This window comes from Sapajus apella, unplaced genomic scaffold (genome assembly GCF_009761245.1).
Source record: "Sapajus apella isolate SASKATOON/1434 unplaced genomic scaffold, GSC_monkey_1.0 scaffold37, whole genome shotgun sequence".
Classification (NCBI taxonomy): domain Eukaryota; kingdom Metazoa; phylum Chordata; class Mammalia; order Primates; family Cebidae; genus Sapajus; species Sapajus apella.
Window position 1 is genome coordinate 17,178,661 of NW_022436977.1, and position 27,929 is coordinate 17,206,589.

Below are 27,929 nucleotides of genomic sequence, written 5' to 3' on the forward strand. Positions count from 1 at the left end.
TAATTCTTATGCACAGTGCACCATTGCACTCCCCCTTCTTCCAAGTACCAGTTCTTTCTTTACCAATACTTTGATCCTTTCCCCATTAAGGATAAGATAAAGCAGAAGATGAGAATAGGGATGCTGAGAGGCTCAAGGTGGGGCAATGATGGTGGGGAGCCGAAGATGGATGAGGATGAAAGAAGGGGTAAGACTCAGGGTTGTGTTGTGCCAATTAATTTTTGAAATCCAATTTTTAAAACACTGATTGGTTGTTTCATAAAGCCCTGTTTTATGTTAGTAAAGCTTTGGTGACAGCCCTCAGATGAGCTTGGAGTCTGATTGGGACATTTGGTTGCCTATAGTAACATATAAGGAGTTTGTGACTGACTAAGCCCTGATGATGGGTAATCACTGAAGGCATCATGTCTGGTTCAGCCTCTGTCACCAGCAGGATTGAGCTGCAACCACGATTTTAATAGCATGAAGAAGGAGAAGATAGGAGCTGTTGTAGGATGAGCTCCCAGACTTCACTGAAGCTTTACCATGCCCACAGGCCATGAATATTTTTGAAACAGTTTTCTCTTGGCTTGTTCCTATCTGCCTCCCCCAAAGTCTACAATACCTTTTAGTTCTGATTCATTGCAATGTGATGTAGTGAATAGATATATACGGTTACATTTTCCAGTGGAACAAGAGAAGGTAGCAATATAGGCAAAGGAATAGCTTGAGTGAAGGTCGGGAAGAGGGACAGATACCTGCATGTTTACACAGTGGACAGTGTAGAGGTATGGTGAAGGTGCGGGTGAGAAGCATGGAGGGACTCACTTCTCTAGAGGAAGCCTGGGCTTTGTATGAAATTGGGAGTCTTGGATCATTTGAATTGGTAAAGGGATGTGGTCAGAGTTGTGAATAGCATCGTTGGTCACAGTGTGGAGCATAGTTTGAAGAGAGAAGTCAGCGTTGTCTGTTTCTACCATGCTTACTGGCTAGGAGCCCTAAATGTTGGTGCCCCAAGAATCCAGGAATATAATTAAGATAAATCCTTTATCATCTGTCATCGAAGACATAAAGAATTTTAATGTCAGTTGTCTTCCTATATGTTGGACTTAAGAAATGCATGTAGCCATTCTGCTTATACTACCTGGGAGCATTACCAACTGTTTGGGGATTGGAACACAGGAGCTTTGGGATTCCCTGTTATGTCTTAGCTGTTTATGTTTTTTTAGATCCTTGAGTTAAGAATTCAGTTCATCTCTGGGATTAGGCAGGTGAAGACTGTCATTGACAGGTAGATTTTCCATATCCTAAGTAGGACGGAAACATGTTTGTACAATAACGTAGGCACAATGCAATGTGAAGGGCCAAGATGAGATATTCCATGTTGGAGCTCTGCAGTGTAGCCGACTCCCTCCTTCTGACGTGTGCTGGTGTGACTCAGCCCCACCCAGCAGAGCACATGATGAAGGTGGCAATGGCAAGGTGTTTGGCTCCTTCCTGGTGACTGCAGGTAGGGATACAGCTGTATCAGAAGAAATGTTAAGAGAAGGTGCTCCAGAAAGTTTTAGGAAGTGCATGCAACACAAATTTTTAAAAGATGAATGACAGGCTTAGAGCAGACATCAAGCTGGCATGCAGCAACCAGAGCTTGTGTGCCTTTTCAAAGGACCACAAACCTTTACTGATCACCTATTGCACACCTAACACACAACAGAGAGGTGGGGGGAGATCAAACGCGAGTTCCACCCTCAAGCAACTTCTGGTCTTAGGGGAAACAGACACAAAACCAAGCAATTATAAGATGATATAAAATAAAGTAAGTGCTAAATAAGTATAAATAAAATTATGTGGACTTGAGGATAAAAAGAAAATTGTCGAGGGAAATAGGAATACATTAAAATGGTGGTAAAATTGAGCTAAGCATTGGAATGAATAAATGAATAACTGTAGGAGAAAGAAGAAACTTCTAAGCAAAATTCAGAGAATGAAGGAAAGCCTAGTGTCTTAACATGCACTCTGTGTTTTGCAATGGTGAGTATTGCAGCTTGCAGGGTGTATAAAGAGCAGGTGTGTAAAGGTTCTTTCTATGGAAGAAGAGTAGTCTGTGGGGACTAGATAGGCCAGAACCTTCATTGCCGAACTTGTTCTGGAGACGATGAGTGGCCGTAGCAGGGCTGTGAAGAGGAGACGAATGTGTGGTATGCAAACCAGGAGGCCAAAGAAGTGCGGCAAGGAGGATCATTGGTGTGGACCACATCTCACTTATTTTCTTGATAATAGCTATATTTAGCTAGAGTTCATTGCCAGGCTCTATTCTCTTACCTTTTTGTTGTTTAATATTTATAACAATATTTTATGGTTGGGAGAGTTCAAATAACAAGTCCAAGATCACACAAATAATAAACAGGCTACAGCCAGAACTCACACGTAGATCAACTGGCCCCAGAAGTAACCCGCATGTCCTCAGGAATTCAGTGCTCAACCCAGTAAATGTTTGATGAATTAGCAAACACTTGGATAAATGGAACCATCCTGGGTTTAGGTAGCATAGTCAAGAAGGGTCTAACTCAAAGGACAATTATACCTGAGACCGACATGTTCAACCTGAAATGGCCGAAAAAGGAAGACCAGGCTGGTACTGGAAGTCTGAGAGGTGAGCAGCCTCTACTGCTTGATGCCATGCCATTTCCAAGATCAGTAAGAAAAGGAAAATAGGGCTAGGATGCTCTAAGATCCTGGGGCTGCATCTACAATTCAGTAACTCCAAGCAATGTAGATTGTACTGGGTTGAATAGAGCCCCATCTTCTCATTCATGTTGATCCAGAAGCTCAGAATGTGACCTTGTTTGGAAATAGGTCTTTGCAGATGTCATTAGTTAAGGTAAGATCATATTGGATTGGTGTCGGTCCTAAATCTGATGACTGGCGTCTTTATAAGAGGTAGTGTGGGTACACAGAGATTATACCAGTCAGGGCTCTCCAGAGAAACAGAACAGGAAGTATGTATAAATAAAGATATATTTTAAGAAATTGGCTTGTGCAATTATGAAGGCTGGGAAGTGTACGATAGGCAGGAGAGCCAGCCGACTGGACACCTACAGAAGAGAAGAGCAAATGTTGCTGTTCAAGTGGAAAGACCACCTGCTGGAAGAATGTCTTCTTCGTTGAGGGAGGTCAGTCTTTTGTTCTATTAAGGCCTCCAACTGCTTGGATCAGGTCCACCCACCCTTCTGGAGTCCAGTGTGCTTTACTCAAGGACCTTCACCAAAAATGCTACTCTTATCCAAAAACATCCTCACAGGAACATCCAAATGTCTGACCCAATATCTGAGCAATGTGGCCTGGCCAAGTTGACAGACAACGATTAATCATCACATAGACCCAGGTACACTGAGATGAAGGTGTTGTGAAGAGAGAGGCAGAGATTGGAGTGATGCATTTATTGCCTAGGAAGGCCAGCAATTGCTGGGAACCACCAGAAGCTAGTAGAGAGGCATGGAACAGGTTCTTTCTTAGAGCCTCCAGAAGAAGGCAACTGGGTTGTCTTTCAACATCTCAGTTTTGAACTCCTGGCCTTCTGAACTTGAATGATTACATTTCTGTTGTTGTAAGCCATACAGTTTATGGCAGCTTGTTAAAATGGCTCCAGGAAAGAAGATAGAGATAAACCCAGCAATGGCACCGACACATTTCCCAGCAGACGTCAGGGTCTGATGCGCTGCTGAGATTTGAGGTGTTCATGATGCCAGGTACAAAACAGACCTTTGTGTGGGCACTGAGGAAGATGAGGGAAGGGGGAGTAGGGCCTGAATGTAGGGTTTCCTGAAAATAATCACAACATATATGACACAAAAAGGATAAGTTAACTTTCATATATATGAAAAGCTACAATTTTAAAGTCAATAAGAAAAGGATAAAATGCCTATTGGAAAAGTAAACAAAGAAACAATCAATATACAAAAGAAGAATGACAAAGGGCCACTAAATAGCCACCTTGTTGATCTGGGCTCATTGTGCATGCTGTGTCCATTACATTTGTACTCAGGGTTTGCTCTTTCAAGTGCATAACGAGGATGCCTGTTTTGGAGGAGAACTCTTTGGGGCCAGATGCAGTGAAAGTGGGTGCTGAACAGCCTGCTTCAACAGTAGGAGAGATGCTACTACCTGGCAGCAAGTTCCCCAGACCCAGAACAAAGGCTGATGTGAAATATGAAAGCATGATCAATGCATTAATCAGGAAACAGGTGTTGGCTGAAGACCTCCTTCATCTTCAGCCCTGTATCACACACTGTGGGGAGCACAAGAGCCCCAGGGTTGACAAAGGCTGAGGGATATGAAATTGCAGGACAGCAATCAAAGGTGGAATGAACTATTTGGCCTACATTAATATTAGTGACTTCCAGTTCTGGCTATACATTAGCATCCCTGGAGAGCTTTTTAAAAATACAAATGTCTACTAGAATGTTCATAGTAGTGGCACTATTTGTAAAAGCTCCAAACTGGAAACTATCCAAATGCACATCAATAGTAGGATGGATAAATAATTATGGATTATTCACATAATGGAGCACCATTCAGCAATGAGAATGAAAGATTGACAACTCCACACAATAATGTAGATAAATTAGATAAATAAGTATAGATAAATCTCTTAAGTATAATGTCGAGTGAAAGAAGCTAAATAGAAATGGGTCACACTTTAATGTATCATAGTAATGTAAGATGTTAACAAGAGGGGCACATGGGACAGAGTATATGGTACTCTCTGCACTGTCTGCACTTCTATAATTCTAAAACTATTCTAAAATGTTAAAACTTGCTCGAGTATACAAAAAGTCACGCTGTATGATTCCATTCATATCAAATACAAAGACAGACAAAATTCATGCATACTATTAGAAGTCAGGATAATTCCCTTGGGAGGAGCGGTGTCGGGAAGGGTGCAGGTAGTAACCTTCTATGTCTCAGTCTACATGCTACTTACATGGATGTGTTTCATTTTGAAAATGTATTTGATTAAACACTTATGTGCTTTTTTTGTACATATATTTTATTTTATTAAAAAATTAAAAGCAGCCAGGTGTAGTGGCTCGCACCTATAATCCCAGCAGTTTGGGAGGCTGAGGCGGGTGGATTACCTGAGGTCAGTAGTTCGAGATCAGCCTGGCCAACATGATGAAACCTCGTCTCTACTAAAAATACAAAAATTAGCTGGGTGTGGTGATGCACGCCTGTAATCCCAGCTACTTGGAAGGCTGAGGCAGGAGACTTACTTGAACCTGGGAGGCAGAGGTTGCAGTGAGCTGAGATCATGCCATGGCACCCCAGCTGGGGCAATAGGGTGAGACTCAGTCTCAAAAACAAAACAAAACAAACAAACAAACAAAAAACATAAAATTGAAAGCTATTCTGACATTCAGTTCTCCCCAGACTAAATAAGTCAGAATTTTGGGTGGAGTCTCTGGGCTTTTTTAAAAAGCATCCTAGATTATTCCAGCGTGTACCAAAGACTGAGAGCCACTGCTATTTGTTATGCAGGAAATGAGAAGAGGCAGAAATCAGTACAGGCTGGAGCTGTGAGTTCATGCTTCCTTCTTACAGGAGGCAAGGCATGCATGGATCCTCAAAGGCTGGGAGGGATTGATGAGACCAGCAGGGCTCCACAATAAATGAGCATTTTCAGCCCAGGAAGCATTGAATTTCCAATTCTCATTTTTCTGTTTTTCTGGCCCTGGCTACATTTTGCCTGGAAACTTGACTCCCCGTCTTAAATGCTCTTGTCATATGTTGGCCCCTTAGGGTTAAGAGCTGTGAAAAGAGTCTCACCAGTCTTCATGCAAATAGAGAGAATTAAAAAGCAATTAGTTTATGTACCCTGAGCGCTGTATTTTATCTAATTTCTACACTTTTTCGTGTTTCTACTCAAGCCTCAATAAGCCTTAAGAAAGCATGGGTAAAATAAGTGACTGGAAGAACAAGCTGCAGCGTCCAGATTTGACCACAGAAGCAACCTCTGTAGCACTAGTGATTAACTCCTAACACACAAAACATTTAGGGGTGTGAAGCTGGGGACAGGAGACCCTTAGGGGCAAGGATTGGTGGATTTCGGGTGTACAGAAGGGACGTATCTGTGCTGAGTGTGTTGCTATTTGTGATTCATTATTAGTCCAGATAGTCCAGTTGATTCACTGGTACGTTTCTTATTATGAGGGAGAGAGGACCTATAGACTATGCACTAACAGCATTTATGAATTTACAGTTGGCATTTGCATTCTGAGAGCCATTACTTCCGTGGGCTCATTACAGGTTACAATCATACAACAACAATAAACACACCCGACCTTTATGAGTGGTCAGTTAATTCCAGGCACTTCGCCAAGCCCTTTCCAAGAATTATCTCATTTAATCCTCACTTCAATCTTACCGATCCCCCACTTGACAGATGAGAAGACCAGTGCCAAGATTAATAAGTTATCTAAGTTCTCACCACTTGTTAGAGTGGAGCTAGTTGTAACAAAGCAGTTGATTCCCCAGATGGTGTTTTTAATGTGATGTGATCTTGGTTAAAGATGGGATGACATGACCTTGTAATAACTTGTCCTTACAGCCCTCCCTCCTCTCCTTTCCGTCCTAGATTCATCCACCCTACCCCTAAGTCATCCTGCTCCTTCTTCTCTCCCTCTGCCTTTCTTTTCCTATCTTTTGATATTTGCATTTACTCTGAAAAGCTGTTTCTCCTTCTTTCCCCTCTTCTCATCTCTAGAAGAGCAAATGATTAATTGAGTCATACTAAGATGTTTGGGATTCGCTGTGTAATTTCTCTCAAGAGTAACTGCACTTGAAGAGAAACTGCACAAGGAGGACAATGCTTACCACCCATGAGGGCTTATGAAGGCAGCGTTAAGCTAACCCAGGGGTCAGCAGACTATGGTTTGCTGGGCGAATCCTGTTTTGGTAAATAAAGTTTTATGAGAACACAGCCACGCCCATTGGTGTATTCATTATCTAGGGCTGCTCTGCCGCTAGCAGGGCAGAGTGGAGCAATTAGGACAGTTACTGGAGACCACAAAGCATAAAACATTTGCTGCCTGGGCCTCACAGAAAAACTTCACCAATTTCTCAGTTAATCCAGAGAGAGTTTCTAGTGCAGAACTTGGAGCACAGGCACTCAATAAATGCCAATTTGCTTTTCTGCAGGTTTCAGGTTCCTTCCTGTGGGAGGACTCTGGGCAGGAGGCATGTTCTGAAATCACGTCACACAGGTCATTACCAACACAGTCCTTTCACAGTGGGCAGCGGGGGTGACAATCCTCACTGAATATTCATTTGCACTTGGGCAAGTAAAAGAGTGACAAGTATCCTCGCAGAAACAAAGTGATGTATTATTCATTTTGCAGAGAGTGCTTCCTGACGTGAAAGCAGCGGGGCAGCCCCAGCTGGGGTGGAGGTGTCATCTCTGTGCCAGCAGAAGTGAACAGGCAGGCAGGGACTGTGCCTCCACGTCACAGATACAGGGCAGTTGTGTTTCCTGAGAATTGTTTCTTTCACCAGATATGGATTTTGCGTCAAAGAAGGCACTTGAGGTCTCCTTCAGAATATGTTCAAAATAATAAAAACTGAAATTAGTCTTGCAACACTTGAAGTTAACTGCAGTATTGGCTTCTTTATTAAGTTTTTGTGAAAGACCACAGTCCATCATGCAATCCTTGTTCTTCCCTGGTTGGGCAGGGGTGATGTGGGATTGTTATGGACAGAATCAAATGTCTAAGCTGAGAGATACTGCCTTCAGCACCATTCCAGGAAGCCACTCAATACAAACCTTCAGCTCCCCCCGAGTTTTACTTTCTCTGATTTGGGGGAAGCAGGGGGTCTTGCATTTATGGACCATTATCTCCAGGAGCTGTGTTTTCCTTGGGGTTACCCAAGTTCTGGGATCTCATGTTTTCTCCTGGATGACTTAGGAGATCTTATCTTCTTTTTTTTTTTTGAGACGGAGTTTCGCTCTTGTTACCCAGGCTGGAATGCAACGGCGTGATCTCGGCTCACCGCAACCTCCACCTCCTGGGTTCAGGCAATTCTCCTGCCTCAGCCTCCTGAGTAGCTGGGATTACAGGCACGTGCCACCATGCCCAGCTGATTTTTTGTATTTTTAGTAGAGACGGGGTTTCACCATGTTGACCAGGATGGTCTCAATCTCTTGACCTCGTGATCCACCCGCCTCGGCCTCCCAAAGTGCTGGGATTACAGGCATGAGCCACCGCGCCCGGCCCGATCTTATCTTCTTAAAGGTGACCACATGACTTGATAGTTCACATTGTGCTTCTCACCACCCTAAGAAGATGCAGTCTCTATGAAGTTGGTACAGTGATGGAAATTTCGGATTATAGTAGTTCCCCCTTAGCTTCAGGGGATATGTTCCAAGACTCCCAGTGGATACCTGAAACTGAGGAGAGTACTGAACCATATATATGCTATGTGTTTTCACCTGAAAACTGACATGGCTACTAAGTGACTATCGGGTGGAAGCCTATGCTGCATGGACACCTGGACAAAGGGATGATTCACAACACAGGTAGGACAGCGCAGGATGGTGGGAGATTCCATTGTAATACTAGAATGATGTACAATTCAAAACTTATGAATTGTTTATTTCTGGAATTCTTCATTTACTATTTTTGGACCATGGTTGATAGTAGATAACTGAAACTGTGAGAAGTGAAACCATGGGTGAGGATACTACTTTAATAAGAAATTAACTCTGTTGTGTTAGCCTGGGTTCCCCAGAAGGCAAAGCTGGAGACCATGGCTTACTGATACAACTTAATTCCAGGGAGCAGGCATGAGGAAGGATGGGAATGAGGCAGGGAGGAAGAGAGGAGAGATTAGGATGGGCTGGAGAGCTACCTTCCTCTGAGTAAGACAGATTGTATCATTTCATGAGATCATTCTCTTTGAGGATGTATAAACTGGGCCTCAGGACAGTCTACCCTAAGGACAGAAAGGGAGAAGAATTTATCCAATGGCTTCTGTTTTTTCCCACCAGCCTCTGAAAGGTCTGAGCCACAAGTTCTTACTTCCCTTGGGTTTCCTGGCTGCATACATAGACCCTGAGTGGAGTCCTTCAAAGTCCCAGGGCTCATCGGCACAGGTGCAGCCACTTTGTCTGTGCGCCTTTCAGGTCCTCAGCACTCCCTATTTCCGCACACGCCTCGTCTCTCTAGGGCAGCACCTGCAGCTGTCTGCTTGAGGCTTTCCCTGGTTGCAGGTGCATGAGAGGCCCTCATACCAAGGAGTTAACTCTCTGGGAGTTGAGAGTGGGTGTTTCAGTATGCCAGTGCCTTTGTCCCTTGGGTGAGCCAACCATGAAGCATATGCCATGTTAGTCTCCCAGAGGCGCAGAATGGGATTGAGTCCCAGTTATCCACTGCAACAACTGGCTTATAAACATACCCTTTGTTGTTTTTCTTCTCACCCTTGTCTTTCTTCCCTAGACCTTATCACTGTTCCTAGGTCACCTCCAAATTCTTATGTTGGTATCTGCTCCTGGGAGAACTCAACCTAAGGCAATAGAGAGGCCTTTGCAGAGGTGAGAGGCACACAGCACAGGCATGCAGTGAGTGCTGCCATATTGCACCTGTGTAAAGCTGCTCAGAGACCACAAAGAGCTGGTCACTGCAGTGACCACCGGGCAGAAGTCAGGTGAGGCTGAGAGGATCTGAAGTGGTACTTGCAGGTTTCATATAGGTGTCTCATCCACCTGAGAGAAAACGGTAAAGTTCACAGATTTTATGTAGGCCCTGAGGAAGTATTCACTGTGTGGAGTGACTGTGCTCAGCATCATATGTGAGTTGATGCATCTAAGCCTTGCCATTTGTGAAATGGGTACTAGGATCATTATCCACATCTCACAAATGAGAAAACTGAAGCCCAGGTGGATTAAGTAACTTGCCTAAGGTAATACAGCAAGAAAAGGGCAGAGGTAGGACTTGAACCCAAGGCAATTTACCTCCAGAAGCTGTGCCTTTAAGTTGATGGTTAAGGATAATGTGCCTTGATCGTTACTATGATAATAGCAGGCTTACTATGGCCAACAGAGACAGTCAGGCATCCTGTCCACTGACCTCTGACAAGACTCAGTTCCTTAGCTGAGTGGGTGTGGGTGTGAGTGTGAGTGGAGTTTGCGTGCTTATGTTCTGAGTGATGGGATTGAGGGAAAAAGATTAAAATGTAGGACCATGTTCCCTGAAGTGTTATTCAAGGAAATAACCTCCCGCTCTTTTCAATCAAAGCAGAAGCTGGGTCTGAGTCTTGGGTCTTGGTTTGCGTCTTTTTTCCAGGACCTGAGGCTGTTTCTAAATGAGACTTTAACTTACTGACCATCAAATAAGCACAAAACAAAAAAACTTTTTGATGAGTTAAGTGTAAATGAGTCAGAGGCAGACAGATTAAATTTTCCCTCAAATGCACATGGGTTAAAAAAATTATAGTCTCCAGAGAGGCTGGCTCCTTGAGGACTGAGCTTTTGCCAAGTCAGCACATTGGAGGAAGAGTCTGTGACTGTCTGCCAAACCCCAAGCGCCACTGGCCTCCTCGCCTTGGCTTCTTGCTGAACCCAGGAGGAATCCATCTTCCTGAATCCTTGCTGTCTGTCAGAACTGAGGGCCCATTTCTGTGCAAATGATTCATTGTTATAATTTGTGCTACCTCCTCACAGACTTAGGGACTTATTTTTTACATCAACTCCTATGTAGTATTTCAAAAGTCTCTTTTCTGTCCCTGTATCCCTCCTGCCCTTTTACCGTCTCTTTGCCAACAAATTCAAAACAGGAGTCAGCGACAGGCGTTCTTTGAGTCTAGCCCAGAATCTCACTCTGCCTCTGGCAGTAAATTTCTGACAGGTGCAGAGCAGGCAGGAGAAATGACAGCATCATGCAGAATGCAAGCAAATATGGCACTGTGAATCATCATTTCTCCTGCTAGGATCCGTCTGGGTTAGAGTGAAATCACCTTTTGGGACAGTTTTTGTTCTTTTACTTGATCAAAGAAATCACTTGTGGATATTATTCATCCTCCAATTCCTTTTTAAGAACACAACAATTAAAAAAGGATTAGAATAATTTTGAGTAGCTGGATACTTCTCATTCTAAGTTTTTGTGGTAAAAATGTGTTCTTCATTGCAGTGTGGCTACAAAAACGAAAGTGCAGCAGGACGATTGATGTGTCCCTGAACACTGGCTGCAGAGGGCAGTGGGATGACATTTACAGGGAGCATACATGCTGAATGATGGCTGAAAACTGAGTGCAAACTGGACTACCTAACCTTGATTTGTTAAATTGCAGCCAATTCTAGTTCCAAGGTGAGTGAAATGAACAATCCAGAGCCAGGAAAATAAACCTCTTCCCTTTACATTTTAACGATACAGTTTCCAAAATGGAGCCGCTGGCACCTGCCAATTCCTTTGTATTCGGCTTGGGTTTTAATGAGCGCCCAGAGTATAGTTGTCTCTCACAAGCTCTTTGCTGAGTATCCAGATAATGCCCCAGAACTCCACTTGTAGAACCTCTGGCATCCCCACCTGCAGCATTCCAGAGGCCTCATCCATTCAGGCGCTTTTTGTTCTATAGATCCTGGAAGGCGCTTCGATCTGAGAGTGGAACAGATTTCAGAGAACATGCACATCAACCCGTTGAACGTTCTGCAGGGTTGGTGGCATACAATGGTTTAGAATGGTGCCCATTTAATGGCTTGCATACAGCTCATGAGAGGATTCTGAAGTGCAGCCTGCTCTGATACTGAGCTGTGTGTGTGGAAGCCATGGTAAAGTTGAGCAGCAGATGGAAAACTCCACCAAACCTTTTATTGGCCATATGTCACTTTTGAGTGTTGGCCAACAAACTAAATTTGCAGCTAATATATAATGATTTAAACAGCAAAAAAGAGCAGCTGCACTTCGATTTCTGATGTCTTTTCTCCAGGCTCCCCGAGCTTGCTGGAGTTTCTTGAGCTTTTTTTCTTTAACCCTGTGCTGTCTCCCTGAATCTTCACCAGGTGGCACCATCTTCAGCACTATGGTATACACTGTCTCCGACTTTGCTGGCTTAGCTCCCTGCTGCTTCTTCCTTATGGGCCAAGCTTTCTGATGTTTTGTCATTATTATTATTATTCAGTTTGATAAGAAATACTACAAGGCACAAGACTCTGGTATTTTTGTACTTTCACCCACTTGGCTATCTTCTTTTTTTTTTTTTTGAGATGGAGTTTCACTCTTGTTACCCAGGCTGGAGTGCAATGGCGCGATCTTGGCTCACCGCAACCTCGGTCTCCTGGGTTCAGGCAATTCTCCTGCCTCAGCCTCCTGAGTAGCTGGGATTACAGGCACGTGCCACCATGCCCAGCTAATGTTTTGTATTTTTAGTAGAGACGGGGTTTCACCACATTGACCAGGATGGTCTCGATCTCTTGACCTCGTGATCCACCCGCCTCGGCCTCCCAAAGTGCTGGGATTACAGGCTTGAGCCACCGCGCCCGGCCTCTTCTTTTTTTTCAAATTTCTCATGGGCACAGGGCTCCCTGTAGTCTGTTTTGGGGTGTCAGGGCTGGCCTTCTGCTCAGACTGTAGGGTTTGTCCTTAGGGTGGACTGTGGAAGGGCAGCTCATTCTGCTTTTTGAGGACATGACCTGGGATAGAGCTCCCCTGGGAAACTCAGCGCTCTTACTGTCAGAATCATCTAGAAGGAAATGATTGATGTCAGAAATAAGGAGAAACGGCCGTCTCCTGGCTCTTAATTCTTTTCTAGCTCTTCCACCCAATGCAATTGAAGTGCCAAGTCTTCACTTCCAGCAGCCAATGAACATACTAACTGGCCTAGTGCTTCCAGTCTCCTGGAAAAAGAGGCTCCTTGTTACAAAGTGAGGGTTATGTGTTACTTTTGGGGTCAAAGTGCTGAAAACAGCTAGGAAACAAGTGGGGAACCATATGAATCTAAACTTGCATGTCTGTCAACCACTATCTCAGTGATTCAGTTTAGAAATATACGATTGCTGAGGTCATGTAATCATAAAATGGCTCTAAAGTTGTCGTTGTAACCGTCTCCAACTCTGGTTTCTGTCTATTAATTTTGCTGAAAAACTCAGCCACCTCCCTAAGGTTATTCAAAAGACTTTGAACAGCATTGTGAATAAAAATTATAACAGAGTACATCAAACTCAATGATTTCTATAACATCTGGAGCAAAGCACATTAAATGAAGAGTAAAATGCACATTCATCATGGGTGTTTGGGTTTGTTTTCTGCCTTTATAAAGAAAGGACACAAGAAATATCTTTCCTGTAGGGATTTTTAGTTATCTGTTCCTGCGCTACACTGGACACCTCACAGAACTATAGCCTTGGTTTTTATATTTATAGGAGGTGATTCTCTTTTTAGGTCCGGATTAAGATTATGTCCTGCGGCAACTTCACCTTGGGGAATTTGTCCTTCAGATAGAACCACTGCATGAAATAATATGTGTACATGATTAATCATTTCATTCTTATTTATAAAAGCAGAAGATTGGAAACAACCCAAATGTTTATCGATAGAGGACAATCTTACAATGCAACCATACATTAGAAAGAGCTCCACGACATCTGTTAGTGAAAGTCAGGTGCAGAACAGATTGGATAGTGCACTGTCTTTCAAATTCATGTGATATTTGTTTATATACACAAAAAGAAACTTTGAAAGGATACATACAGAAGCAAGCTGAGGGGACGGCAAGGACAGAGTCCATAGGAGAAAATAAACCATGTGCTTCTCAGCCTCTCGGAATCTGGCTTTTGAGTTCATTGTTCCAAAGAAAATATTCCCTATTGGCTCACCTATCACGTTCTAAATGCCAATCATGAATTTCCTTGATATCCCTGACCACTGCTGACCACTTACTCCTTCACAGTGAGGCAGCTTCAGTGTAGAACAATGAAAAATTCTGCTATTCAAAATTCTGCAGCTCTGCTGGTGAGGGAGCCGTTATTTCTGAGCATGTGCTGTCTTTGCAGAGGTATCTCTTTTAAGCATTACAATGGCCCTTTGAGAGAGGTACCATGGTTATCTCCATTTTCCAGATGAAGAAACTAAGGCTCACAGAGCTTAATTAACATGCCCTGAGCTATATAACTCCTAGGTGAAAGGGTCAAGATTGAGCCCCGGATGGCTAGTCCCCAGTGCAACTGTCTGAGCATTTTGTGAATGGGCAATGCAGCAGTGCTCCATTTACTGCTTCTGTCTTCTTTTCTGACCCTGCTCTGGCCTATTTCTTTCTCTCTTTTATTTTTATTTTTTTTCTGGAGCTGGAATTTCACCCTTGTTGCCCATGCTGGAGTGCAATAGCCTGATCTCAGCTCACCGCAACCTCTGCCTTCTGGGTTCAAGTGATTCTTCTGCCTCAGCCTCCTGAGTAGCTAGGACTACAGCCATGCACCACCATGCCTGGGTAATTTTGTATTTTTAGTAGGGACGGGGTTTCTCCGTGTTGGTCAGGCTGGTCTCGAACTCCTGACCTCAGTTGGTCCTCCCACCTCGGCCTCCCAGGCATGAGCCACCTGGCCTGCTCTGGCCTATTTCTTCCATTACTCTTGCTGCTCATATCCTAACTCTTTTATCAGCTCTTCTTTTCAAACAAAGCTGTCTCCAAGATCCCACCTTTGTCCTCCTCTCTGTAGTTACCCTTCCACTAGCTCTGAAAAACTTTGACTCTCACCCAATGGGTTTGCCTTCTGAGTCCATGTCTGTATTTTCAGATACTCATTTGCACCTGCTTGATGGACATTGCCACCTGGACCTGCTGTAACTGCAGGACCACTATTTCCCAAACCCAACAACTCATCTTCCTGCTCACAATTTGGTTCTTCTCCTTGTTTCGCTTTTTTGATAATACTACCCCTGAGACTTTTCATCCCTTAAGTTCAAAACTTTAGAGAAGGTTTTGATTCCTTTTTTTTTTTTTCCCCTTACTTCCAATTTCCAATAATTAAAATACTATGCTGTTTTGGGTTCCGCCGCCTTCTGCTGCTAATAACATCTTGCCTGGGAAGTGCTCTCCTAACTAACCATCTCCCCTGTGTGAGATGTTCTTCTCCTGTTATCTAACTAATAATCCTTATACAGTATGCCACCCATGAGATCTATGTGAGGGAAACTTTCAGATGTGGAACACAGAAAAAGACTTTGTAAATGGACAAGCCAGGAGCATGAGTCATTACAAACCTGTCAATCCTTCTTAAATTATAAATTTAGTGGGACCCCAATGAAAATAGTAACAGGTTTTAAAAAATATTTTTCCGTGACCATAAAAGCTGATTTGAGAGTTCTGATGGAAAAATAAGTATACTAGAATATCCAGGAAATTTCTGAAAAAGTGGAATAAAAAGAGAGAACTAGCCCAAATAGATATTGAAATTATTATAAAATGTTAGCCATTAATATACCTTAATAACTGTACATGAATAAACAGAATAGACATAATAGAATCAAACTGACCTAAAGACTTATGAGGATTTAGTAATTCTTAGATGTTGTGAATGTTTATCCGCGGGGAGAACTTTTACAATTCAATAAATGGTGCTGGGACAATTGGGTAGCCATCTGGGAAATAATAAACTTGTATCTCTCCTAACTCTCTATACCAAAGTGAGTGCCAGATGGACTATCAACATGAAAATTAAACTATCAAAGTTCTAGGAAAATAATTCAAATTTTTTAACTGACCGTGGCATAGAGAAGGCCTTTCTAAGCATGATAAAAACAAAACATTTCTGCATGGTAGAAAACACTATACATAAAGTCAAATTCTAACCAGAGAAAAATATTCGTAACGAACATGTCAGACAGAGGGCATAATTTGTTAACATATAAAGAACTTCTATAAATCAATAGAAAAAAGATCAAAACTGTAATAGACAAATTGGCAAAGTACATGAGCCAATAGCTCACAAAAGAAAATACTAAGGGTATTTAGATATTTGAAAACATGCTTAGGCTCCACAAGATAAGCAATTGTAAATTAAAACTGTACTTTTCAGCTTGTAGCCAAAGATGATTAAAATGTATTTTCAGTCACCTATTTTTGGCAAGATTATGAGGAAATAGACATTCATACTATATTATTATTTTGAGACAGGGTCTCATTCTGTCACCCAGGCTGGAGTGCAGTGGCACAATTTCAGCTTACTGCAACCTCCACCTTCCGGGTTCAAGTGATTCTCCCACGTCAGCTTCCTGAGTAGCTAGGTATTATAGGCGTACACCACCATCCCCAGATAATTTTTGTATTTTTTGGTAGAGACGGGGTTTTGCCATGTTGGCCAGGCTGGTCTTGAGCTCCTGACCTCAGGTGATCTGACCACCTCATCCTCTCAAAGTGCTAGGATTACAGGTGCGAGCCACCACACCTGGCCCATACATATATTTTAGTTACATAAACAGAACAACCTCTAAACAGGGAAAGTTTTGAATATCATCAAAATTTTAAATTTACATACCCTTTCATGTATCAGTTGCATGTTTGAGAGTTTCTCCTACATCTCTATTTAAACTATGTCTGAAGAAATATAGAGATATTTGCTGCAGCACTACGTGTAACAGTATGTTTTATCAACTTAAAGAAGAAATGAAACAATCACAAGCATGGAGCCTGCCATGTTTACCATCTGCTTAAAGCCTCCCAGTTGATTTCTGCCAGCTAGGAAAGAGTTTTTGTAATCCGGCCCCAGCCTGCCCTTCCTCATGTCTTGCTTTCCTCTGTACTCCCTAAGCTCAGGCCAAATGCCTACACTGTTTGCCCTGAACCTTCCCATCTCCATATCTCTTTGTGCTGATCCTGCTGCCTGGCTGGCCCTCTCTCCAGCCTTTCCCCTCTTCTTCATCTGCGTGAATACTAACCTGCCTCAGAGGCCACCTCTTTCTGAAGAAATCTGTCAACTCTGTGCAATTCCCCAAACCCAGCTGAAAATGGCCACCTCCTCTTAACTTGACATGATACTTTTTGCCAAACTATTTTAATATAAATGATCTCAGATACCATTAACTTATATTTTCTCCCAAGAATGAAAATATATTCATGTATTTTCTGATTTTAAGATATGGAATTGCACATACTTTTAAAAGTGGGAAATCTAAGAGCTCACCCCCATACATGTACATGTGTGTAATGTGAAGGTGTAGGTGTGCAGAAGAATAAAGAAAAAATAAATTTCCTGAAGTAGATTTCCAGGTCAAAGAATGTGCACATTTAAAACACTGATGTATGTTGCCAAACTGATCTCTGGAAAGATTCAGAATTCACTTACCAATATTTATTGAGAACATAACATGTGCCAAGAACTATATGCTAGATATTTAGGCTACCATGGAGAGCAACACCAGATGTGGTCTCTGCTCCTGCACCAAATCAAATAAAAAGGATTTGATCTAGTTGGTGAATTCAAGGATGACTTCCTAGAAGAAGTGAAATTTCAGGTAAGGCCCAAAGGCTAAATAGGAGATAACTAGACTAACTGGAGTTAAGAGGCCTTCATTCAATGCCTGTATAAATGTGGCTGGACAGGGAGTTGAAGAAGGCTGGCATGGCTGGAGTAGAAATGAGGGGGAGTGTGGTGCAAGATGAGGCCAAAGATATATGTAGGGGCACACCACAGATGGATTTGTAGGTCTTGGTAAAGATCTCTCTGTGTTTCCAACAGCAAGGAGAGGTATAAGCGAGGTTTAGGGATCACATTTGTATTTTGAAAGGATAAATTCGGCTGAGTAGAGAGAACTGATGAACAGAGGCGAGAATGAAGACAGGTTGACAAGGTAGGAGGGTACCGCAGCAGTCCAAGTGACAGATGATAACAGCTTAAACTAGCCTGAATTGCAGGCTGTGATGCACAGATTGGACTAGGATAGTCAAAGGAGACATACAGAAGAGCAGATCATTTTATGATTTTACCAATTTATACCACTATCAGAAATGGATATCCTTGATCAATTTTGACATTGTCAATGGTGTTTGTTTATGTGTGTGTTTAAAATATACTATGTTGTACATAGTACCTATAATTTATAGTATGTATAAAAATATGTAAAGTTTTTCCTTTGATAATTGCTAGGGTTGAGGATCTTTTCATATTTCATTGACCACTTTGTTTCTATTTATCTCTTTTTTCGAATTATCTCTACAGAGCCTTTGTCTGTTTACTTACTGGGGCTTAGGTTCTTTTTCTGTTTTGGGATGCAGTCCAGGATCTCACATTGCATTTAATTATCATGTCTTTGCTGTTGCCACTGATTGATGATAGTTTCTCAGGTGTGTGCCTTTTTATTAATGATTTGAATAAACTCTTGTTATATTGATGCAGGGCAGCGCTTGGCAAGAATCCAAGTGCAAAATCAAGGCAATCTTAAAGCAATTTTAAAAGATGACGATCTGTGACATATGTTGCAAATATTATTTTTCCAGTTTGTCTTTTTGTTTGTTTAACTTGTTTTAAGAATGTTTGTGTGTGTGTTTATGTGTGATATAATTGCCAAATGAATCAATCTTTTCCTTTATTATTTCTAGCTTTGGTATAATGCTTAAAAGTCCTCCCTGTTCCAAGGTTACGGTGAGTTATCCTCTATTGCTTTTACAACCATCATTTTTTCAGGTCATATCAAATACAATGCAAAACAGACATCTTTACCCTATTCCTCTAGTCTTCCCCCTCCACCCCATGCCTCTAATTTTGCCAGATGGGGCAATAAAATGCAGTGCTGAGGTGGCACTTATGGCATAAATTCAGCAATGTCAATTCTTGCTCTACAGCCCTCCTCTGAACTGCTTTGACTGCAAAAGACCTAACTTGGGTCCTGACAAAGTTCTTTCCTGCACCAATGCTACTTTTTAATTGCCCAACCAATTCTACCTAATCATAAGTTCCCTGAAGTCAGGAACCAGATCTATTTTATTTTGTGCAGTACTCACGTGGCTGAGTCCTTTTTAACAGCCTCTGCCTACATAACATTCCAATGCATTATTCCCATGAGAAAAACACAAACCTTCATCACATTGATGAAAACGTAGATATTCTCAAAGTGGTGTGAGGCAGTCATTGGAAGGTCTATCATAAATCATACAGCAAGACACTCAAATTTCTACATGGGGAAGTATTTTTGCTCACTGTATCCTTTCCAATCTCTCTCCAGCAAGAGTAAAAAGCTTACTCAGCAAAATTAACACCCCCCTCCCCCCCCCCCGAAAAGCCTAGTAAGAACAAGATATTTTTCTTCAAACTTCCCTTAAGGATTTCAGTTCATCACAACTGTAATCTCCTGATGTTTTTATTAGAAAACTTTGTGCATGCCAGAGAGTCAATAAGTACTCCTGAGAATCAGCGAATTGGTTGGTAATCCTGTCCTGGTACTTGACTTATGTAGTGTCTTTGTTGGAATCTAGGAGATAAACAAGACTATTTTCTTTTCTAACTGCTTCTTGTTTTCCTTTTACAGAAAGAATTAGGACTCTATTGAAAGCTTACCACCATTATATGGGCTATCAGGTCAAGTTAATTATAATAAGGATCCATCTTAAATTCTCATCTTAAATTCTTTGCTGAAGCAGCATTTTCTTAAGTGGTCCCTTAGCACAGACCCAGAGGACAATATTATTGCAAAGTGAGTGGATGGACTAGAGGAGCTAAAAATAAGGAGTTCACCTTTCTGTCTTGGGTGGCCAGACAGATCCAAATCTATTTGGAATAAAGCCTCATGCTAAAAGCCAACAGTTCTCAAAGGAGAAATGATCTCTTCCCTGAGGAGTGGGAAGGAGAAAGGAGTTGAGATGCTAGTGCAACACTGGACATAGTAGATGTGAACAATTTTGGTTCTAAGGAGCAAGCCATGTGCATAGAGGCAGCTGTTTCACTTCAGCTGACCTGATGCCACACCAGAGTTTCATTTCAGTAAGAGCCATGGGACATATGAATCTCAACTGAGCACAGGGAACAAAATGGAAGTCAAGTTCAAGTTATTAAAGGACTGATGTCTCATCGCTTAATGCCACCCTAATGGTGAGCTGCATAATTTTCCCTCTTTTCCTCTTTACTTTAATTTCCTAATGACCCACCCTGCTTTCTGGTTCCTTTTCAGCCTTAATTCACCTATAACAAGTTCACCTTAGATGAAGCTATCTTTTGTTGGCGATGTGGCCTGAGGCAAATCACTTTCTCTCTTTTAGTGTCATCCTAAGACAGTAAGGAAAATAATGAGCGATAATGGGGGTAGAGCAATCAGCTTGGTACTGGGTACCCAGCAGGTGCGCCTGTGATTTGTATTAAGGAAACCCCAGTTTTCCAGCTGTCAAGATACCTCAGCCTACCTCTTTTTCTTGGGCCACTGGAAGGGAGATTCCTCAAGCAACATGGACAACAAGAGGCATCCTCCTTTCTGATTCCTGGCCACAGCAGCGTTCTCAGCATTTAGATTTCTTGCCCATTCCGAAAGCCGGGGTGATGGCTCCCTTGTATCTCTTCAGATGCCACAGCCCATGAGTTATGGCTTCCGCTGACCTCTCTGCAGGGTAGGACGATGAGCTGGCAACAGCTGTGGGAGCCGCAGTAAAGAGCCCGCAGAATCAGAGCTGCAGCTGGGTTAATGACACTGTGGCATTGGGGTGGCTGTCTTGAGGACTATAAAAAAAGAAAGGAGAAAGAAAAACAAGGAAAAAAATCTCAAACCTCAAAACAAAGACAGATGTTTTGACTTAGGAAAAGAACATAAAGAGATATCAGTTTGGATATTTGTTTTCCTAACAGCAAATCGATACTTAATTGGGTTACAATAAATGGGAGAGTGTTTTATATTTACAACAAAATTAACTCAAAAAGGAAATAAAAATTCAGTCCTCTCTATTCTTCCATTTCCCCCATTCTTTCTTCATTTTCCTCTCTGTTCCTCCAATGCAAAAATAAAACAAAACAAAAACTCCCCTCCTCGGAATTATTCTGTGAGAATTAGGTGGGCTCTCCCAGAGATGTGGTGGATGTAATCTATACATGGGAATCTTGGAAATTCCACCCCTCAACTTTTTCTGCTAAGTATACTTGAATCTGACAGGGGCAGAGACCTCAGTTAATTAATTAATTAAATTTTATTTTTTGAGACAAGGTCTGGCCCTTTTGCCCAGGCTAAAGTGCAGTGGCACAATCTTGGCTCACTACAACCTCCTCCTCCCGGGTTCAAGCAGTTCTTGTGCCTCAGCCTCCTGAGTAGCCAGGACTACAGGTGTACACGACCACACCCAGCTTCTTTTTGTATTTTTAGTAGAGATGGGCTTTCACCCTGTTGCCCAGGCTGGTCTTGAACTCCTGGGCTGAAGTGATCCACCCACTGGGGCCTCCCAAAGTTCTGGGATTACAGGCGTGAGCCACCGCACCCAGCCAACCTCAGTTAATTTAAATTTGGGTTTAGCATGCTAATGATGCCTAGCAATGTAAGGAGAGAAGGATGATCACCTGTGTTTGCAAATACTCAAGCCCTAGACTGGGATTAATGAGACATAGGTTTTAGTTCTGAGTCAAACCCTCAGCTGACATATTACTTTGGGAAAAATAACTCAACTTCTAGAGGACTCCATTTTCTACTGTCTTTTCCTCATCTAAAGTTCAAAGTCTATGTCTTGGGGAAGGCTTCCGTGTGTGGTGATGTAGGTTAGATGCCTATACTGGGGGAAGGTATGACTTGACGTCCAGCCTTTGTTCCTCTTGCCAAGACTCTGCCTTCCCAGAGGGGGCACGTTTTGAAATAGGCACAAAGCGCCTATGTGGCAGCTCTGACCTCGATTATGGGCCTGAGAAAAGGTCCTCCGTAAAGTGGGGCAGAGATGAAGAATAGGAGAGGCATTTTTGAGAGACTAGGAGCTGAAAGCCAATTGATGTGGCTATGCCTGTGGCGTGATCAAGAGTGATCACAAGACAAGGGATGTCTGCAGGAGGCAAGATGAAGAGTTTGGGAGGCTGGACAGGAGGCTGAACATCTAGAGTTTGAGGGAACCCAGGCAGGGGTCTGAAGAAAATACAGTAAGTATCCCTCCTCCTCAATTCAATAATACATGGAGAAACCAGACAGGACTGCACAGCCCACTGACTACAGAGTTATGACAGATGCTAGGCTGCGGCTGAGGATAGAGGCGGTCGTTATAGGGGAATGGAGTTGGAGAGAGGCTGGGAGAAGGTGGAAATAGAGTAGAACATGAGAATAAAACAGACTCAAAGCCTATGCTTTGTAACAAGTCTCTTGAGACTGATGGTTTTAAAAAGAGGAGTTCCCCTGCACAAGTTCTCTCTTTGCCTGCTGCCATCCATGTAAGACATGACCTGCTCTTCCCTGCTTTCCACCATGATTGTGAGGCTTCCTCAGCTACATGGAACTGCAAGTCCAATTAAACCTGTTCCTTTTGTGAATTGTCCAGTCTCGGTATGTCTTTATCAGCAATGTGAAAATATGCTAATACAGGCTGGCATCATTTTTTTACTGAGCAAATGAGAAATACATTCAGCAGAGGTATATGACCTACCCAAGGTCACAGAGCTGGGAGTCAAACCAGACTGTTTTTCCTACTATGCCTTAATCCTCCTCATGACCATATGCACACTCACTCCTGGACCTACCTTCATTTTCTAGAACTCCAAACTTATTATTTCACAGAACAGAATTCTATTCTTTGTAGCTATCTCTTGTAACTTCAAAGATAACAAGTCATTGGAACAGATATACTCAAAGAAGCTCACCTTTGGCAAATACTGTCAAGTTAAGGTTTGTAAGCCACAAAAGAAAATCAAGTAAAATGATATTATTGTTTCTTTAAATCCATAAAACCAAAAATCTCCAGTGAACCAGAAAATCTCTCTACAAAAATCATTGTTAAAAATAAACTTTAAAAATTGACAATCAACAAGAAAAATAGAAATTTTAAGACCTTCAGACTAGAGCAGTAATTATATTATTGATCCAAAGGATTAAGGCAAAGAGGAGGAACTTGGGGATAGAGTATGACTAATGATTGCTGCCCTTTAGGTGGGAACTTTGAGGTGTGATGGATGATTAAGTTTTGGAACCCCAGGAGGAAGCCACTCTCTCCCACCCCCAATCCCACCTTAAAGAAGTTTGTTCAACAGACTATACCCCAAAGCAATTTTGCTAGCAACTTCTAATGTGGCCAGTATGATAGAATAAAGTACTTTATAAGCTGTGATGAGCTTTACAAAAACAAGTACTGTCTTCGTCCTGGAGGCTAGAACTTAGGTTTTTACCATGTTTGTATCCTTAGAATACTTGGACTCAGTAAGTATTTGCTGAATTGAAAAATCAAATAGCCTATCAACAACATCCTTCTGATATTACTTCTAAATGAAAGGATTTGGTCGGGTGTGGGGAGAGGTAAGGGAGGCAGTCATTTACTGTGTATTTGCAGCCTTAACACTGTTTCCAGGGCTTTGTTGCATCCTGTTCTGCTGCAAGGAACCCTACAGAAACAGAGTACTGCTATAGAGAGGCAGTATGGAGGAGGTGACCTTGACATCCCCTTCTACAGCCTAGATTCTGGGATTGTAGATGCATAAAGGTTCTCCGGGTGACCCCATGTGGCTTTCCCTTTACTTGCTCACTGCCACCCTCGGCTGATGGCCCCACTGGGCTGTCTCTTCATTTCAGCTCCTAGAAACTCAGGCCTCACTTGATTTCTATCATCTGGTCCTTGGAATTTTCCTTCCCAAATCATAAGTATCTCCACAGAAGGTACACTGGAGTAGTTTTTTTCTTTTTTTTAAGATTACTCTTGATAGTAGATTCCAGTCACTCATTTATTCAGCAGGTATTAGTGCTCACTTACTAGGTGCCAGAAACAATATTACTCAAGGTCTAGTTCTGAACAACACAGACAAGTACCTCTCCTCATGGAAGCTGTATGCTAGTATGTGGGAGAAGGACACTGGAGAGTGAGCTCCTTTGTGACTGGCCTCCACCTCCCTACTCCACCACCAGACAGACTTTGCAATAGGAAAGAACATAGCAGCATGTCTGTAAGGTCCAGGAAGGCAACAGAGGTGGCAACGAGAACTTCACTCTCAATAATTTGATTAACTTTGTGTTTATATGGTTTTTAGGACCCTTTACATTCTGACTAGCCAGGGGACTGGGCTGCTTGTGGAGATGGTCATGCTGAGTAGCAGAAACTGCTCCCAGCCATGTCTGCCTCTCAGCCTATTACTGAATTACCTTTGCACTTTCAGTCTGCTTCTTAGTAGAAAGTGTGCAGCATAAACAAATTGACTCTGATACTCACTGCAACTATTAGGATTGTAACTTAGGGAAGAAATTCTGCTACTTTGACTTCAAAGTGTGCCCTGGTGTGAACCTGTCTGCCAGGGCATTTTCTTCTCTCTGTAGAACAGTGTAGTATGGCTAGCTAGAAGCATCAGATCTCGGTTGTGTACTTGGGGCTCCTATGGACTCTTTTGAGGGCTGGGGATGGAGCAAGGCTTTTCTCTGCTCCAGGAGCACAATGAGAATGCTCTGCCTCCTAAAGCAGAGCTCTTGCCCCCTCTGCCCTGGCTTTTTGCGAATAGCTTTCAGGGAGGGCACAGCTTCCACTGAAGCTCTTGTCTTTGTGGGCTTGCAGGAATGTGCTTAGTGAGAGACTACCCAACCCTCCAAAGAGCTCTGGTGAAAAGAACTGACAAACTCATGTGTATTAGTCTGTTCTCATGCTGCTAATAAAGATATACCTGAAACTGGGTACTTTATAAAGAAAAGAGGTTCAATTGACTCACTGTTCTACATGGCTGGGGAGGCCTCACAATCATAGCGGAAGGTGAATGAGGAGCAAAGCCGTGGTTTATGTGGTGGAAGGCAAGAAAGCGCCTACAGGAGAACTCCCCAGAAGGGTAACCTTCTAAGGAGGGCCGATTAGAGCACACAGTTCAAAGAAGTCAGGTCCCGCGTGGCTGAGTCCCGAACAATACCCTCAGGACCCGGGCCTCCCCTCCCCTAACCCATCTTCCATTGTAGGAGAATGCTTGTAAGTTTGTGAGACCTGCCACTATTCGGGTCCTGGAACCGGTTTAACTATGATATTCTAGATGGAAAAGCTGCCCCGTAGAGAGAGACAATCCTAAGCAAGACAAATTATAAACCAAATACAAAGCCTCAAAGCCTTCAGCTTCTGAATTTCCCCCAAAATGTTTTACCAATTTAAGACTGGCTCCACTGAGAACTTGAACCGGCCACTTTGCATTTGCAGGCCCTACACCTTAGCAGACTGTGCAAACAGGCCACTTGCCTCAAGGGAAGAGAGAAAGGTTTCTTACGCCGCATTTTGAATGAGAATGCTGCACCCTGAAGCCGTGTGGCCTGCCCAAAGCCGGGGCGGGCTGAAAGCCATCAGCCGCCTGCTTTCCCTCAGCTGCTTCAGCGAGTTAAAAAGCCGCCGCGTCAGTTTAAAAGCTGCGTTCGCAGCTGCTGCTGGGCCTGCGCTAAGTTCCTCAGCCCCCGCGGCTTTCAGCAGCCATGTTGACCCCGCCAGAACCTGCGGTTGGGCCACTCCCCAAGCTGCTGCCCACACAAGGACCCGCGTCTGGCAGGTGAACGTCCTGGGGATGCTTTTTACCCTGCTGCCTGGGACTGGAGAACGCAGGAGAGACCTTCCAGAACTGTGCGCCAGGCTGCCGGGCTCCCTGTCCCTTGCAGGCTCGGGCTGTACCTCGCCCCGCCCCGCTGCTTTTCTCTGGCCGACCTCTGCGCAGGCGCTGGGTTGCGCCCCCGGGGCTGGGCTTTTCCAAGGAGTGGAACAGCGGGGTGCTCACCCTTTCCACCCACCCGGCTCCTGCTGGTTTTGGTCCCAGAGATAATATCTGAAGGATAGAGAAGGAGAGGGAAAGCAAAGAGAGAGCTTGGAGGTAAAAAAAACTGCGCTTTTCCTTGTGGCTGGCCCGCGCCACTTAAGACGGGCTGGGCTGCAGCTGCTGCTCGGGTTCCCCGAAGCCCCGCCTGACTGCGGCTGCTTCGGGTGTTCTTAAAGAGACGGGACAGAATGAGGCCGGTTTTACTGACGGTTTTGAAGTCTTCTTCCCTGGGTCTACCCCTCTTCTGGCTGTACCCCCTTTGGTGTACCCCTCTTCTGGTGTACCCCACTCCTGGCTGGCTCGCCAAAATGTAATTTTGGGGTTAGGGGTTCAGGGTGCCCTCAGCTCCCCTGAAAGAACCTTTCTCCAGGTTCTTGGTCTCCTGCCCTCCCGAGAATGAGAGGGGGGACCACAGCGCAGTAAATGCAGGACTCAAAAGTGTTTGTAGAAAGTCACTTATTTAGGGAGAGAAACAGCAGAAGGAGAGAGAAACAGCTAACTCTCACGCTGAGTGAGAGAATCCAGAAAGATGGAATCCAGGAGAGGAAAGCAGCTTCCACACTGAGTGGAAGGGAATATAGAGAGATGGCGTTTAGGAGGGGAAGACAGGCTTCCATGAGAGTGTGGAAGGGTACCCCAGAGGGGAAATCCAGGAGAGAGAAAAACAGCTTCCATGAGAGTGTTTGTGAAAGGGGACTCAAACCTGGAGTCCGCAGGGGTGTGGAAGAAGGGGGCTTTTAACCTGGAAGGAACCCCCACCTTCTCCAAGACCCCTGGCCAATCAAAGGAGTTCCTTAGAACTTCCGCTGGAGTGATTGACTTTTAGTTTCTTCCCGTGCTTGCAAATTCAAACATAAACCGCTAAATCTCCCGGATGGAGAGGGATGGGAGGTGGGCATGGCACTGGGAAATTCTTGCCTTTAAAACTACGCCCCCTGGTGGACCTGGAAAGAGAACACATTCCCTCAGTACCTGAGCCCTGGGATAACTCCAGCCAAATTGCAAATCTTGTTTTTAGGAGCTCTTGAACGAGCCTGACCTGGGTTACCAAAACTAGTTTGAGAGGAGACTTCACAGCCTACCCAGCTCCCAAGGAGCTTGAGTCATTTGGCCAAAGATTTGAGAACTTTGAAAGATTATTTCATCCACTACCAAAATAAACTAATCAAAATAACTCTTTGAAGCTACCTAAAATCCATTCTGGAACAAGACAAGTTTATAAATACAAAACATAATTAAAGAACTGTTTTTTAGTAGTGGGGGAGTATGGAGAGTATAAAAATTCAAGATTCACCTTTGCATAACAAGAATGTATCTTGTAGGCTTTGTCCATTTCCTTGTCTGTTGGCTGTTTATGTGTACATTGTCTTCTAATAGATAGAATTCTGCCTGCCTTTTCCCCTTCTCCTGTTTTTCCGCTGAAGTGGGGAGGGAAATAACCAAGACACAAAGGAGCAAAGCCAAACACTACAAAAAATTAATAGAATATTCTCTCCAAATGAGATTTTTAAAGAGGCACTTTAAATGCAGCAAAGACCTAAGCACCAACATCAATGTTCCTGTAAGCAGAAAATAAAATCTACAGATAAAGTTTTAGTGGAAGGTGTATCATTTTACTTCATTAATATTCATACTCTGAACTCATAGGTGCAATTGCAGTGAACTTCATGGGACGATTTTGCTCTTCGGAAGCAAACAACAGCCCTAGACCAGCCTAATAAACATTCAAAAACACCATCCTTACTGGGCACAGGTGTTTTCCAATTGCCACCAGTGCTGATGTTTAGTGGGCTAGAGCTCCAAGCACTGTCATAATTCGTGCTCTGGCTTTGCATCCTACATGCCACTGGAATGAAATGGGCAATTCATCCTGTCTCTGTGTTGGGGAAGATAAGGTTGAGATTCTCCTAGCAATATACCTGTATTCTAGTTTACCATATTTGTGGTCAGAATGATACTCCTCCCAGCCTCCCCTAACTATTCAAGGACAGGTTAACTGTGAGAAACGTGCTTGAAAGTCTCCTCCTAGTCTATTCCTCTTGAGCTGGTTTCTGAC